General features: G+C 39.3%; 1 long non-coding RNA gene across 1 annotated transcript in view; it reads right to left on the bottom strand.

Annotated features, from left to right (window-relative positions):
* Positions 1-17,927, bottom strand: part of LOC130366915 (uncharacterized) — an 88,708-nt gene that overhangs the window by 50,728 nt on the left and 20,053 nt on the right. Inside the window, exon 2 of the long non-coding RNA XR_008891997.1 lies at positions 12,230-12,411. This is a non-coding gene — a long non-coding RNA (uncharacterized LOC130366915). The remainder of the gene's footprint in view (positions 1-12,229; positions 12,412-17,927) is intronic.

The following is a 17,927-nucleotide window of genomic DNA, read 5'->3' as shown; positions in this document are numbered from 1 at the left end:
CATAAGGTCGAAAAAAGACCAGAGTCCATCAAGCTCAACCTACAACCCTACTGAGTTGATATAGATCTAGAATCCAAAACCTGTAATGTTATTATTCTCCAAAAATGCATCCAGACCCCTTTTAAATTATTTTACAGAGTTCACCATGACCACCTCCTCATGAAGAGAGTTCCACAGTCTCATGCTCTTACAGTAAAGAACCCCCGTCTGTGCTGGTGTAGAAACCTTCTTTCCTCTAGACGTAGAGGATTCCCCCTTGTTATAGATACAGTCCTGGGTATAAAAAGATCATGGGAGAGATATCTGTACAGTCCCCTCATATATTTATATATAGTCATTAGGTCTCCCCTAAGCCTTCTTTTTTCTAAACTAAATAACCCTAATTCTTATAATCTTTCTGGGTACTGTAGTTCTCCTATTCCCCGTATAACTCTGGTTGCCCGTCTTTGAACCCTCTCCAGTTCCAGTATATCTTTCTTGTACAGTGGTGCCCAGTACTGTACACAGTATTTTATGTGTGGTCTGACTAGTGATTTGTACAGCGGTAGAATTATTTACTTGTCGTGAGCATCTGTGCCCCTATTGATGCACCCCATGATTTTATTTGCCTTGGCAGCAGCTGCCCGACACTGGTCACTACAGATAAATTTACTTTTAACTAAGACTCCCAAATCCTTTTCCACGTCAGTCGTCCCAAGTATTCTCCCATTTAATACATAATCCCAGCCCAGATTTTTCCTCCCCATGTGCATTACCTTAAATTTATCAGTGTTGAACCTCATCTGCGACTTCTCAGCCCAAACCTCCAACCTATCCAGATCCATTTGTAACAGTGCACTGTCCTCTATTGTGTTTACATCTTTACAGAGTTTAGTATCATCTGCAAAGATTGCTACTTTACTATTCAACCCTTCTACAAGGTCATTAATCAATGTATTAAATAGAACAGGACCCAAGACTGACCCCTGTGGTATCCCACTAGTAACAGTCAAGACAGCCCAATCAGAATAAGTACCATTAATAACCACCTTCTGTTTGCTATCACTAAGCCAGTTACTTACCCACTTGCACACATTTTCCCCCAGTCCAAGCATTCTAATTTTATGCACCAACTTACATAAATTTCCCAAACCTAGCACACACCCTATGCGTGTTAAAGCAAGGCAAAGTGTTCTACACCCCTATTGAGGCTGTCTGTAGGCCAGAAATAGCCATTTTTAATAGTGTTTCATGGCGAATAAATGCGGACCGAACCTAATTTTTTTTGGAAAGTTCGGCAAATAGGCAGAATCAAATTTTTCAAAAATTCGCTCATCTCTATATGTTATGTATGTATGTTATTCATGAGTGTTATGGTACCTTTAAGCAGAGAGAAGTGTAAAGCCCATGTGACCCTGCCTGCCCATGGGAACCCCTAAATTATTGCCCATATAGTGTATTGGGGGAAGAGTTACCCCAATTGAGTCTCGCTCTAGTGCTAAGTCTGAGTACAAGTGTGGTTAAGGTGAGGTGTGTGGTGAAACCTCAAGGGAAGGCCGAGATCAAATTGACTTTTTCCGGTCATTCTGCAAGAATCACTCGCGCAGTGGAAGTTCATGCCTTGGTGGAGGAAACTACATGACCTTGACAGAACCCTAGCTACCAGGACCAATCATCAATTCTCTTATCAGTATCAATTTATTTGGTAAAAGCACCACAAGTTCCAGCTAGGCAACAGTGCTCCCAAGGGGTTACACTGCATTCTTTCACTCTTCACCATACCGTCAGTGTAATACCATCTGCACCCAACTCAGTAAAGACAGTTATCCGTAACCTGACATTGCTGTGTTCCTTTACTCCCCATGTCTGGCTCAGGAGAGACTTTCTTCAACCTCATACCATATCTATGTGGTAGCTTGGGGGTGTAGGGTAGGTAGGGTGTAGCTGGGCAGTGATGAAAGGGTGTTGGATTAACCCTTAACTGTCGTGACGCCAGGGTGTGGGTTCCTCTCTGTATATATATCCTACCTTAGCTCTAGTGCTAAGTCATAGCACAAGTGTGGTAAAGGTGAGGTGTGTGGAGAAACCTCAAGGGAAGGCCCAGATCAAATCTACTTTTTATGGTCATTCTGCAAGAATCACTCGCGCAGTAGAAGTTCATGCCCTGGCGGAGGAAACTACATGACCTTGACAGAACCCTAGCTACCAGGACCAATCATCAATTCTCTCGTCAGTATCAATTTATTGGGTGAAAGCACCACAAGTCCCAGGAAGGCCACAGTGCTCCCAAGGGGTTACACTGCATACTTTCACTCTGCACCATACCGTCAGTGTAATACCATCTGCACCCAACTCAGTAAAGACAGTTATCCGTAACCTGACATCGTTGTGTTCCTTTACTCCCCATGTCTGGCCCAGGAGAAAATTTCTCCAACCTGGGACCACATTTATGTAGTAGCTTGTGGGGGTGTAGGGAAGGTAGGGTGTAGCTGTGCAGGGATGAAAGGGTGTTGGATTAACTATTAACTGTCGTGACACCAGGGTGCGGGTTCCTCTCTGTATATATATCCTACCGCCATGTGTCCCAGGAACAATAGAGAGGAAGAAAGGATTGTCCACAACCAGAATTTTAGTAAACTGAAGAAAACTTTACTGCAGATTTTATGCAGGTTAAACGTAGTAACAGTCTTTACAGAGGACCAGACTTTAGGCTCCTCACAGGTTTGGTTGGGACCTTTTAGGCAATAAGCTTGAAGTAATTGCTTTATGCTGTTCCACTGGATTTAGGGGACTTCTTTAGGTCCAGCAGTCACGTAGGATCACTATTGAGTTAGATTGAACTCACGGTTTTGTATTCGGCTGAAGTTAGCAGGCTTCAACCTAGATTTGTCTTGCAGGTATACTCGGAGCTTCTCTCTGCTAGTCCGGAACCCGAGAGGGAAAAGAGAGCGATCATTGGGTAACAGGGCCCTTATATCTAAAGGGGTGGGCTTCAAGCTTAAAGCTTATTGGTCCCCCAAACCTGTCAGTCCTAATACAAAGCATTGTGGTACAACACGTGACATGAACACCTGACCTGGAACAATCATGTGACCTAAGGTCCTGGAAGCAATATTTACACTATATATATAATATACACATAAAATTAAAGAAGGAAGAGGCGACCAGGGGTTATCCCACTAAGAGCATCCTATCAGTACTGAGGAACTCTGACTTTGGGGACTTATAACACAAGGTACAGTACGCGTACAGTACCGGGACACCACAAATAGCATAACAGTGCCCTGGCATCACAAAGTGATAAGGTATTTCCCTACACCACATGTGGTACCACAATATTGCTGTCAGCAGTAGAGATGTTGGGAGAATGCTGTTGCCTTGATGAAAAGAATGTCATTGCCATATGCCATTGTGTACTAGGTTAATTTCATTTGTGATTTACACCTTTTACAAATCCAAACTTTCCTTTTTTTTCTCTATTTAATCTCCTTTTAATATTTTTTTGAGGGAAGTGGACTAAATGCTATTGCTTATTAGTGTTGAGCGGCATAGGCCATATTCGAATTCGCGAATATTCGCGAATATATGGACGAATATTCGTCATATATTCGCGAATATTCGCATATTCGTTATATTCTCGTTATATTTTCGCATATGCGAATATTCGCGTATGCGAAAATTAACATGTGAATATTGGCATACAAAATTAACACGCGCGTAAAATTCGCATATGCGAAAATTAGCATATGCTAATTTTCGCATATGCGAATTTCCGTATATGCGAATTTTCGCACGTCAGTCTCACACAGTAGTATTACAGCCTTCTTTACATCACACAAGCTGGAAGCAGAGAGGGATGATCACTGTGATGTGTACTGTGAAGAAAAAAAAAAAAAAAAAAAACGAATATTCGTAATTACGAATATATAGCGCTATATTCGCGAAATTCGCGAATTTGCGAATATGCGATATTCGCGAATAATATTCGAATTGCGAATATTCGCGAGCAACACTATTGCTTATCTCCATCAAAATGTTACATTGAATATAAAGCCAGAGAAATATGTGAAAATACCTCTTCAGGTACATGTGTAAAAACAAATCTGCATTTACTGGGTCAAGAGCAGTAACAAAAAATTTTAAACTAGTATCAATAATATATGAGATATATAATAGAAAGTTAGGAGTCACTTGAAGCAGGAGTCTCTAGAATATCAGTTTTTGAACATTGTGAGGCAGGGTTTACAGCTTAAGGTTTATGTTTAGTAGCATTTTTAAAATATTTATTTTCCTACATATATTTTTGGTGTGTCTTTTAAGTCTTTGAAGTAAAAACACTTCACTATTATTACTTCATTTACAGCTATCCATTTTGAATCATCAGACTTGCAGCCAGCCCAGGACTTGCAGCCCCAATAAAGAGTCAAAAATGCATCTGTATTATGGCTGTGTAAAATCATCCTAATGCTAATAAAGCTGATGCTAACGGCTCATATTCTCTTTGAACTACTGGTATGCTGAATGACAAAATTTTAATATAAAATGCGCCAAATGATCACACACTGTGAACAGCTTTAATGACCAATAATGCCAGAGTTGCTGATATGTGGTCAAATCACATTCCAGAACTTTTTTTTCCAAAAAAAGTAGAATAAAAAGTTATCAAAAACTTAAATCTATGTCAAAACAGTAACAGAGTTAGGACAATGGAAACCTAGTTAAGATAGAATTACACTGAGGTTTTTCATGCAAAAACGCCCATTTTGTTGCATGGCATTTTTTCTGTGAAACAACACAGTGTCCAGAAGTTAGCTGCAAGTCAATAGTGAACTGCAAAATGCCAGATCCACTTGGCGTTTTTCAGTTTGGCATTTATCTTTTTTATATCCTTTTTCAGCTCTTTTTGGCTCCTTGGCAGTTTTTTCAAAACGACCTGTTGTTGAGACTTTGGCGTTTTTTTTCTGGAAAATCCTGGCATTTTCTCCCATAGAAGTCTATGGGAGTAAAAAAAAAAAACGCCAAGAAAAACGCCATGTGGGTTTTAACTTTGGCCTTTTTGCCAGTGGTTTTTATTCTTTCTTTGGACTTTAGCGATCCAAAAAAGTGATGGAGATACCTTTTTTAATAAAATTTCGTAGGGTACCATTAAAAAAAGATAATAAAAAAGATACAGTAGTGATGGAAAAAATTGTATTTAACAAAATATGTATTTTTTTATAACAAAATTGTTAGTCATTCAACAGGGATCAATTTATGTGGGCGGGCAGGGAATTAAAAATGTAGCCGACAATAATAAAAAAATTAGAAAGGGGCCACTTAAATGTAAAAATAATATATTTGCTATAATTATTTTGTTAAACTTTTTATAAATAATGTATTTTAACAATGTGTTGAATAAAGTGTGTGCGTTTTTAACTTTTTTCCCTTTTTTTTTTTATTTTATAAAATTTTTAGGCAGGACTACTACTCCCAGCATGGAACACACTGTTCTATGATGGGAGTAGTAGTACATCTACTAATTGACAGATCACCCCGGGTGTCACTTCTGACACCTATTGCAATCCTCCTGTATAATGTATAGATGTGGGCAGCCAGATGGCTCCAGCCAATCACAACTCTCTGTGGGAAATATGAATAGGTGTATATATATGGCAGTGCAGGTGACCATAGAAGAGCAGTCACCCGCATCTATACATTATACAGGAGGATCACAGCGGGTGTAAGGAGTGACACCCGCTGCAATCTTTCCTTAACTGCAGGTAATACTTCTCCCAACATGGAGCACACTCTGCTGCTCTGTGACACTCGTCTGTGACATCTACTCATGCAGGTACTACAGCTCCAAGCATGGAGCAGAGTGTGCTCCATGTTGGGAGCAGTAGTACCTGCAGTTAAGGACAGATCACAGCGGGTGTCACTCCTGACACCCAATGTGATCATCCTATCTATTTCAGAGATGCGGAGTGGCTCTATGCAGCGCTCACATCTCTGCACTCTACTCCGGCCAGTGATATGAATAGAACTCACCTCACTTATTAATATTTCCCGCTGAGAGCGGGGATTGGCTGCCACCATCTGGCCAATCACCACTCTGGGTGGAAAATATAAATCAGTGAGGTGAATTTCTATTCACATAACTGGCCGGCCAGAGTAAAGAGCAGAGATGTGACACCTGTTGCGATCTGTCTCTTAACCCCTTATGGACCAGGGGGTTTTCCATTTTTGCACTTTCGTTTTTTCCTCCTTACCTTTAAAAAATCATAACCCTTTCAATTTTGCACCTAAAAATCCATATGATGGCTTAATTTTTGCGATACCAATTCTTCTTTGTAATGACATCGGTCATTTTACCCAAAAATCTATGGCAAAACGGGAAAAAAAAAATCATTGTGAGACTAAATTGAAAAAAAAAAACCCACTATTTTGTAACTTTTGGGGGCTTCTATTTCTACGCAGTACAATTTTCGGTAAACATGACACAGTCTCTTTATTCTGTAGGTCCATGAGATTAAAATGATACCCTACTTATATCGGTTTGATTTTGTCATACTTCTAAAAAAAATCATAAGGAAAATTTATATGTTTAAAATTGTCATCTTCTGACCCCTATAACTTTTTTATTTTACCACATATGGGTCGGTATGAGGGCTTATTTTTTGTGCCATGATCTGAAGTTTTTAGCGGTACCCTTTTTGTATTGATCGGACTTGTTGATCACTTTTTATTCATTTTTTCATGATATAAAAAGTGACCAAAAATACACTATTTTGGACTTTGGAATTTTTTTGCGCGTACGCCATTGACTGTGCGGTTTAATTAACTATATATTTTTATAATTTGGACATTTCCGCACGCGGCGATACCACAAATGTTTATTTTTATTTACACAGGCTTTTTTTTTAAATGGGAAAAGGGGGGTGATTCAAACTTTTATTAGGGAAGGGGTTAAATGACCTTTATTAACACTTTTTTAAAACTTTTTTTACAGTGTTATAGCTCCCAGAGGGACCTATAACGCTGCACACACTGATCTCTCACACTGATCTCTCGTGTATTAACACGCCTATGATCAGTGTTATCGGCGCTTGACTGCTCCTGCCTGGATCTCAGGCACGGGCAGTCATTCGGACACCGAGGAGGCAGGTAAGGGCCCTCCCGGTGTCCTGTAAGCTGTTCCATTTGCCGCGATTTCACCACGGTGGTCCCGAACAGCCCGACTGAGCAGCCGGGTTACTTTCACTTTCATTTCAGATGCGACAGTCAGCTTTGATTGCCGCGTCTGAAGGGTTAATACAGGGCATCACCGCGATCAGTGATGTCCTGTATTAGCCGCGGGTCCCGGCCTTTGATAGCCACCGGGACCGACCCGATATGACGCGGGGACACCGCGTGACCCCACGGCATACCGCGGGAGCCGGCGGAGGACGTACATATATGTCCTTCGCCGTTAAGGGGTTAATACAGGTACTACTACTCCCATCATCGAACAGTCTGTTCCATGCTGGGAGTAATAGTACTACATAAAAAATTAAAAAAATTGGGAAAAGTGAAACTCACACACTTTATTAAACACATCATTAAAATACATTACTAATAAAAACGTTAAAAAAAATTATTATAAAAAATATATTGTATTTACATTTAAATTGCCCCTTTCTACATTTTTATTATTGTCGGCTACATTTTTAGTTCCCTGCAAGCCCCAATAAATTGACCCCGTTTAAAAATGTATAAAAAAAATTTTGTTATAAAATAATAAATGTTGTTAAATACAATTTTTCCATTCCTACTGCTTCCTTTATAATTTTTTTTATTATTATTTCTTTTTTTTTTTTTTTTTTTGGTACCCAACAAATTTTGAAAAAAATGCCAAAGGGACCAAAAATGCTATTTTCACTCAAAGGCAAAAATGCCAAAAAAAAAAACAGCAAAATGCAGGGAAAATAAGTGGCAGTTTTCTTTTTTTAAGCCTAAAAAAACACAAGACAAAAACCTCTGTGGAATCCTAGACTTAGGACTGATCAAATACAGAAGTGACATTGAAAATTGCAATGAAATCTTTATTCACAAATATACAGTTTTTGTTTCAATTAATGCCCTTAAAATTGCCACTAGGCTTGGACTGCTCCATAGAGGAGCAGATGGATCTCCAAGTGAACCTGAATAGCACCAAGACATGTAACTACATTATGCATTGACATGCACAGTTAAAAACATTTTTTTTAACCAATTGTTATACATTGCTTTTTTTTGCCTTATGCTTGATTTATACATGTACATTTGATGCCGTTTTTAAAGTATTTTCTTGGAATAACAAAAGAAAAAATCTTGTACTCACTATGAAAATGAGATGTGATATAGGATGTTTTTACATGAGGATCCGGAGATAGCATGTAAAGAGATCCTTTATCACATCTAATTTTCACTGTGAGTGCAGGATATTTTCTTTTGTTATTTATAGTATTTTTTTAATTATTTATCTTTTCTGTGTACCAACGCTCATTCGAATACACATTTTGGATTATGGACTCTTTTTTTTTTGGATTATGGACACTTTTTTTATACTATGGTGTTAGTTTTTTAGGGTATTTTGAATTGTGCCTCCATTCTTCTCTTTTTTCATTTATTTTTTAAAGTATTTTCTTTGTAGAGGTTTTTTTTCCCCTTAAAAGAGGAAATGTATAGAAAATTGTCAGTTCACTGTGGTTTTATATAGATATTACAGTGAGCTATACACTTTTTTTTTAGCGGACCACTGACAAAAAGGTCTCTCGGGAAAAAAAAATGCCAGAAATTAGCTGTAATGTCCATTTATTTGTCTAAGTATTTTTCTGTTTAGGTTTGTATTCACACACTAGGATGTTCTGAGCAGTTTGCTATTTTCCCTGGATAGGGAATAGTTAATGCTCTGAACCTATAAGAACTCGGGTAGGGTTATTTTAACCAGAGTTCTCCTGCATTCTGTGCTGGTTATTTGTGAACTACACTTCCATGTCTGCTTGAGTATGCACCTTGTATGTATCCTGTGATATTATCTGAGTTTTAGCCAAAGTTAAATAGTCTTGTTTATTGTAGATCTGTGTATGATCTGTCGGTTTTAGGATATGTATGTCCGTTCTGCTTAGTCTGTGTTCACACTGTCTTGCTTGTTACCTGTGCTCTGTATGTTATAATTCCTGTTTGGTATCCTGGAGACTATTCAGACTCATACGGTTCTAGTCTAGTGTGTAATAATTCCTGTTTAGTATCCTGGAAACTATTCAGATTCATACGGTTCTAGTCTAGTGTTTTATGTATTATATTTCTATTTTCCTACTAGGTCAGCATCCTGATCACACAGTGGAGTGTGCCCACTGGCTAGTAGTCTATTTGGCTTTATTATGCTGTCTACTCTTTTTGAGGAGTGGGGCGTCCAGTTTGTTTCTGTTCTGTGTCCCAGTGTTAACAGTGTCCTATGTTCCTGTTCAGTTTAGTGTTTATCAATCAGTTCTTCTGTCCCCTGTATCTCCTGGATTCTGCTGTATACCTAGTCTTGTTCATTTTATCATGTCTGCCGTTTATCTGGATTGTGGTTTATGAACTGTTTGTTAGTACACAATATTCTGCCCTGTTTGTATAATTATGTTATGTCTGTTTTTGGTAGTTATTCTGTTTCTGTTTCTGGCCTTTGACCATGTATATTATTTGTTTATTATTTGCCCACTGCACTTTAGCTCAGGCAGGGACCAGCTCCAAGTTGTCGATGCACCGTTTAGGGTTGATGGGCAAGTAGGAATAGAGAGTGTTTTTGGGGTCAGTTTAGAGCTCACTCTCCCTGTTTCCCCAGTCGGTTATGACATTAGCTATTTACTTGTTCTGTGTGGATGCTACAACCTAATATTTTGTCATGTGTTTGTGTATTTTAGGTGCAGAATACCAAAAACAGTGTCATGAAAACAATTATACCTTGCATGGAAGCTCTTGAATGATACAGCATTTGCCTCAGCAGCACAAAGTCCATTCTTAAATAACTCCTATGAAATGGTTCAATCAAAAATGTCTCTACAATCAGCTTCAAGTAAGCTGCACAAGTTAACTTATAACATGATGTCTGAGGCAAAGGACATCTTCTAGAAAATCTCTAAGGAAAATAAATCCAGCTTCCCTGAAACACAGCAGTATATTTGTGACCAATGACCTATAATGATTATAATACCTTAGCTAATCCTACTCTTCGATGTTCGAGTCTTTACAAAAAGAAACAATGTAGCAGACCTTCTAAATGATGAGATTGAACTGACAGACAAAATAATAACTTACTCTTTACCAATGTTGAACCCTTTAATCCCCAGAGCATTTATGATCTTAAATGACAAGGTACTGTAGAAAATTTAGTGGCAGGGCTGTTTTTATGGCTCATGCTGCCCGAGGCACTGACCCTGTATATGTTTCTCCTTTGGAGACCACAAGGGGATGTTGCTAAAGCCTGTGACAGAGACACATATAGCAGGAGACTTGGCACTGACCATGAGTGGAAGAGCGGTTAAAGCATGGCTATAATTTGTAATAACTTTTTACATCTCATTCAGACATGTTAACCCCTTAAGGACCGAGGGTTTTTCCGTTTTTGCATTTAAATTTTTTCCTCCTTGACTTTAAAAAATCATAACTCTTTCAATTTTGTACCTAAAAATCCATATGATGGCTTATTTTTTGCGCCACCAATTCTACTTTGCAATGACCTCAGTCATTTTGCCCAAAAAATACGGCAAAAAGGAAAAAAAATCATTGTGAGACAAAATTTTAAAAAAAAAAACCTGCTGTTTTGTAATTTTGGGGGCTTCCATTTCTACGTAGTACATTTTTCGGTACAAATGACACCTTATCTTTATTCTGTAGGTCCATACGATTAAAATGATACCCTACTTATATAGGTTTGATTTTGACGTACTTCTGGAAAAAATCATAACTACATGCAGGAGAATTAATACGTTTAAAATTGTCATCTTCTGACCCCTATAACTTTTTTATTTTGGAGTCAGAAGATGACAATGACAGGGACATATGGGGTGGAATGAGGGCTAATTTTTTGCACCATGATCTGAAGTTTTTAGCGGTACCATTTTTGCATTGATAGGACTTATTGATCGCTTTTTATTTATTTTTTCATGATATAAAAAGTGACCAAAAAGGCACTATTTTGGACTTTGGAATTTTTTTGCGCGTATGCCATTGACTGTGCGGTTTAATTAATGATATATTTTTATAATTCGGACATTTCCGCACGCGGCGATACCATATATGTTTATTTTTATTTTTATTTACACAGTTATTTTTTATGGGAAAAGGGGGGTGATTCAAACTTTCAATAGGGAAGGGGTTAAATTATCTTTATTCACTTTTTTTTTCACTTTTTTTGCAGTGTTATAGCTCCCATTTGGACCTATAACACTGCACACACTGATCTTTATCATTGATGACTGGTTTCTCATAGGAAACCAGGCACTGAGCAGTCATTCGGCGATCGGACAGCGAGGAGGCAGGTAGGGGCCCTCCAGCTGTCCTGTAAGCTGTTCGGGATGCTGCGATTTCGCCGCGGCTATCCCGAACAACCCACTGAGCTAACCGGCATACTTTCACTTTCGCTTTAGACGCGGCGTTTCAACTTTCAAGGGTTAAAAGTGTGCGGCACCGCGATCAATGCCGCGCACTATTAGCCACGGGCCATTGTTAGAGGCCGGGCCCGACTCGCTATATCTATGCTAGATTGCCGTTCTGCATGGCAGACACTAGGGGCATTTACATTTTTTTTTTTTTGATGTATACAGCATTTTTCAAAATTTATAGGAACTTCAGAGAAAAAAAATATTCTGAGGTGATTAGTTACTGGCAGAGATGATTTTGGGCTGCCAAACCCATTATTTCTACCATGTTGTGGGGCAGCACCCATTGCCACTGCCTCCATTCACTAGCATTTGCCATTATCACTGCTTCCATTCACTAGCATTTGCCATTATCATTGCCTCCATTCACTAGCATTTGCCATCATCACGGCCTCCATTCACTAGCATTTGTCATTATCACTGCCTCCATTTACTAATATTGGCCATTGCCACTGTCTCCATTCACTAGCACTCGCCATTGCCACTGCCTCTAATCATTACATAGTGCTCAATTAACATTATGTGGACTGCAAAAGAGTAGTTTCCTAATCTTTAACAAGCGCCAGCTCTTACAGGTCAACAAAAACAAGAATAAAGCACATACGCACCTTGTGTCCTGTGGACTCCTACTATGACATCTCCCAGTCCCCTGCTGAACACTCTGGCTGCTTCTTCCAAGATGCACTCATTTCATCAGGGTCGGCCCGATCACCCAATCACCAGCCACAGTGATGTCCTACCTAAGTCAGTGATTGGTGAGATGAGTCACTAATCATTTTCATCGTGGTCCCTGCAAAATATAAAAAATTGGAGCATTCGAATGACCCCTTTTAGCTCTACTATATACTTTATTATCTTTAGCTACCTGTCTTATCCTTTCTATTGCAATGGCTAATAGGAGTTTTATACGTAATTTATTTCTTACGATATATGGACACAATGTCAGCATTTTGTAATCTGCATTCAACCTCTAATAAACTCCTGAATTCTCCTCTATAGATGCAAAATGAGTCACCATAAGGCAATAGACAAAATGTGCTTAGATTATAAACTGCCTGTTGCCATGTGACTGAATAAGACTAATAGTGTACCACAAGCATAATCATGCCCAGCTCCTGGACAATGATTTTTCCAGGATTTTGACAAATGATTGATGAAGTAAATAAAACATGGAAAAAAACTGCGCAAAACTTGTCCTGTTAAGAGTATACGAAAGAAATAAATGAAAAGTTTGGTTGTGACCTAGATATGTGTTTCTTTTTTAAGCAATGATGGAAAATCCTACTAAATGCTGATTATGCTTATTCACATGTTAATCACAGCTTAGATTTATGGACCTTAGGCTCAAATATATGGTAGATATTTTGGGGCATTTATCATACAGGTTTGGGATATTTTAGTAAGAGCATAGATCAACAGAGTAATACTGTCAGCAAAACTACAACATTGTTTACTCATTGCTGGCCATCCAGACTGGAAAAAATGGTTATTAAAGTTAGCTTTATCATTTGGCACGGATATGGATTACAAAGGATGAGGAGTGGTACAGATGGGGTGGATAGTTAAGAAGAGGAGGAATGTTCTAATGGTCAGACTTTAAGATATGGAACTTTGGAGAATTGGTCCAGGAGTAAGAAACATTTCCAATCCTCCTTGTAAATACCTCATTAAAACTAGGGGGGGGGGGGGGGGGGGGAATGAGAATATGTGCCAGTTATATAGGAAACTATTTAAACATGGTGGGTGAGATTTATCAAAACCTGCACAAAGGAAAAGTTGACTAGTTGGCCCCAGCAACCAATCAGATCGCTTCTTTCGTTTTTCTGAGGCCTTTTTCAAAAATGAAAGAAGCAATCTGAATGGTTGCTGTGGGCAACTGGGCAACTTTTCCTCTGCACAAGTTTTAATAAATCTCTCCTGGTATGGCTACTTTTTATTGCAAAATTGATGAATTTCTGAAGGGCAACATTATTGAATTTTGGTGAGTTTTTGGTGGTTGGGGCATAAGTGTGAAAGGCATTTACATTTAAAAAAAAAATGCCTTCCCTTAAATGTCTACTGAACAACAAAAAATACATAAAATAGGTGCTCCAGTTATGTAAAACTTATAAGAGTCTGATCGTAGGGAGTCCGACCTCTGGGAACCCCTGTGATCTCCTGAGAGGGGAATGTCTCTTACCGCTCAGTCTGCTGCTTCTCCCCTAAGAGCTTGGGCCCCCATCTTTGGAGATGCCCTCAAACTAAACATCAGTGATGACCCTCTCAGCCAATTAACTGCTAAGAAAGGACATTTGTGTACTGCTGCAACTGATCACTGGCCTTAGCGGTCAAGTTCAGCACAGTGCATGCAAGAAAAGACTGTCAATGTCAATGAATGGCTGCACCGTAACGTGAATGTATCAATCAGAGATCAACCTAAGAGTTGCAATGCTGAAGCAGTGGCATATTTCTCAATAAAATGTTTCATTTTTATTTTATGTTGATTCCAGCTGTAAGGCAATTTTTTGAATAAAATCACAAAAGTCCACTTCAAAAACCACATTGAATACACAATTGCATCATTCAGAGTTTACAATCTTTTTATTTTATGATATGATGTGTGTATTTCTGTGTGTATGTTCCATCATCACTTCCAAACGGCTGAAGATATTAACATGAAACTTAGTACACATGTTACTTATATGTCAACAACAAACATAGGATAGGTAATTTAACCCTTACTCACGCCCATTTGCAAGAGTCTAGAATTCTGTTTAAAGTCGCATATAAGTCTATCGGAAATATATATTACTGCATAACTTCCAAACAGCTGGAAATATTTTGATAAACTCGGTCACATGTTATATGTCCACTAAAAATATAGGACAGTTCATTTAACCCTAACCTACCCTAATTTACGTTGGTTGGGGAATTTGTTTAAAGTCCAATACAAACCTATGGGAAATATATGTTCCAGCATAACTTCCGTACGGCTGCAGATATTTTGATAAAACTTGGTCACATGTTACTTATATGTCAAATAAACATATGTAATAGTTAAATTAACCCTAACTTACCCCAAGAAAGTATATGGAATTTCTGGTACCTTACTCCCCAAGCTCCGCTCTGCATCTCCTGGTAAATGTATCAGTCAGGCTGGCAAGCCACACCCTCCACACATTCCATGTCCCATCTTAAAATTACACTTCCACCCATTAAGCCACACCCCTTTAATTTTCAGCTTACAATATTTTCATCACAACTCAGCCCCACCTGAGGATGGGAGATGAGGATTAGATATGGGGACGGGATATGGGGATGGGATATGAGGTCAGGATATGGGGACGAGACATGGGGACGGGACATGGGGAAGGGATATGAGGTCTGGATATGGGGATGGGATATGGGGATGGTATATGAGGATGTCATATGAGGTCTGGATTTTGGGTCAGGATATGAGGTCGAGATAAGAGGTCAGCATAAGAGGTCGGCATATGAGGTCAGCATGTGATGTCGGGATACGAGGTCGGGATAAGGGGACAGGATACGGGGACGGGATACGAGAACGGGATATGAGGACAGGATATGAGGACAGGATATGAAGATCAGCGGCGATTCCGGTCAAATTGGTCATGTGTGACCCGATGACTCCGAAATAGACTGTGATCGGTGGTGTACTATACACCTCCAATCGCCTCCTATAGCTAGGGGGAGGTGGCGATCCCGTCACCTCCCCAGGAGAACTGCTATTGATTGTCCGACCAATAGCAGCTGGCAGGGGAGGGGTTAATTTCCCCATCTCTCAGCTCTGCTCGCCCTCCAATCTCAGTCAGCGGGCAGAGCTGAGAGAAGAAGCCAGGGACCCCTCCCTTCACCTCTGCCAAGATCTGTGCCCCTCAGGGCAGAGAAAGTGGCCTCCTGCCACCTTTAGTGCAGGAACAGCTAAAGTGAGGAAAAGGTAAGTGAAAGAGTAAAAAAAAAGTTAAAAATATAAAAAAAAAAAAGTTCCCCGACCCCCTAATAGGTCCCCAAGTGTCCGCTACCCATTTTTTTTGCGTGATCCGGGCCCTATTAGGGGTTCAGGGCGCTGCATTTTGCCACTTTTTCCTTCTTTTGGCCGCAGCATTTTTCTTTTATGTTATAATATAACGGTGTGTGACATAATTACGCACTGTTATATACTTTGCACACAAGCACACACTCATACACACTTCCCTTCTTCCTTGGCACCTTGTGTACCCATTGCTGCATAAGGGTTACCACCTTTACGTGGATAACTTTTATACCAGCATCCCTCTGTTTTGCATATCCACGTCTGCTTGTGGGACCGTGCAGAAGAACCAGAGAGGCCTCCCTCTAAATTTGATCCAGACACCTATGCCCAAGGGTGAGTCCCGTGCCCATACCCATGAAAACCTGTTGCTGATCAGGTATAAGGACAAGAGGGATGTCCTTATGCTGACCACAATTCATGGTAACGGTAGCTCACCTGTCCCTGTGAGGGGTACCACAATAACGGTCCTCAATCCCGATTGTATTCTGGATAACAATTGGTATATGGGGGGAATTGATCTCTCTGATCAAGTCCTCAAGCCATACAATGCCATGCGGAAAATATGATATGGTACAAAAAAGTTGCGGTCTACTTGGTACAGGTTGCCATGTACAACTCTTTTGTACTGTCCCAGTATACTGGCAACACAGGGACATACCTCCAGTTACAAGAAGTCCTTAAGGTCCTGATCTTTGGCAGTTTTTATAATGGGGTAATTTATGAGGTATTTCTAATATGAAGACCCTTCAAATCCACTTCACACCTGAACTGGTCTCTGAAAATTCAGATTTAGAAAATTTTGTGAAAAATTGGAAAATTGCTGCTGAACTTTAAAGCCCTCTGATGTCTTCCAAAAGTAAAAACATGTAAACTTTATGATGCAAACATAAAGTAGACATATTGTATATGTGAATCAATATATAATTTATTTTGGATATCCATTTTCCTTATAGGCAGAGAATTTGAAATGTAAAAATATGTCACGAAAAAAACAATCTCAGAATCAGAATAAAAAGTAAAAGCATCCCAGAGTTATTAATGCTTAAAGTGACAGTGGTCAGATGTGCAAAAAAATGCCCGATTCCTTAAGGTCAAAATAGGCTGGGTCCTTAATGGGTTAAAGGTGTACTCTGGTGGAAAACTATTTTTTTTTAAATCAACTGGTGCCAGAAAGTGAAATAGATTTATAAATTACTTCTATTTAAAAATCTTAACCCTTCCAGTACTTATCAGGAAGTTCTTTTATTTTTGAATTTCTTTTCTGTCTGACCGCAGTGCTCTGTGCTGACACATCTGTCCATGTCAGAAACTGTCCAGAGCAGGAGGATATCCCCATAGCAGACCTATCCTGCTCTGGACAGTTCCTGATATGGACAGAGGATTCAGCAGAGAGCACTTTGGTCAGATAAAAATGAAATTCAAAAATAAAATAACTTCCTCAGTAGTATACAGTAAAATAGTATATCAGCAAAAGAAAAAAAAAAGATAATGAGAATACCCCTTTAAAACGTACATTTTTTTCTTAGCTCCCTGTCTTTGCATCTGCTACATTTCATGTATTTATTACATCACTCAGATTAAATGGTCTGCAACTTCTAAGTGTATTGTGCATCGTATTATGCCATCAACTACAGAGTGTTTAATTTGGTTCTTTGGGCTTTATCAAGCTGAGTTTCATGGCGATGCATGTTCTATTTCCCTGTCAGCAACAAATTGTCATTTTAGCAGACACAGCCTGATGAAAAAAAAGGAAAAAAACGTCCCTTTCTAATTGACAGATGGATAATTGCATAGAGCTCTTTTCACTCAGTGCATTTTATTTTCTCATTCCCATCCCCAAGAGCAAATTGACGTTTCCGTGGTATAGGCCTGGTGGAGCTAAATGAAAGAGATATTGCATAGTACACAGAGGGGGAAAGCAGGGAATTTTCTATAATCTGACTGGACAGAGCTTACCGTTTCCATTTCCTTCCCTGAAATCACATAAATCCCACGTGTTGTAAGCCTGTGTTCCATTCATTGGTAGCCAAATCTGCAGCCATTTAACTGTGACCATTGGAGGTGCCTGGGATTTGCTCGGCGGCCATGATTGCATTTTTCACCATATCTGAAAAACTATCTGTATGATATTGACCGCGTCTGAAAATTGGGTAAACATCTCTCCTAAACATCTCTCCTAAATAGCCTTGTCTGATCACAAGATTGACCTCAGCAATAAAAACTGTCTTTCTCCGAGTATCGTGTGTACAGCATTTGATGTGACAACTTACTAA

This window comes from Hyla sarda, chromosome 4, assembly GCF_029499605.1.
Source record: "Hyla sarda isolate aHylSar1 chromosome 4, aHylSar1.hap1, whole genome shotgun sequence".
Taxonomy (NCBI): domain Eukaryota; kingdom Metazoa; phylum Chordata; class Amphibia; order Anura; family Hylidae; genus Hyla; species Hyla sarda.
Note: the sequence above shows the minus strand (reverse complement) of the source record. Positions and strands in the feature narration are given on the sequence as shown.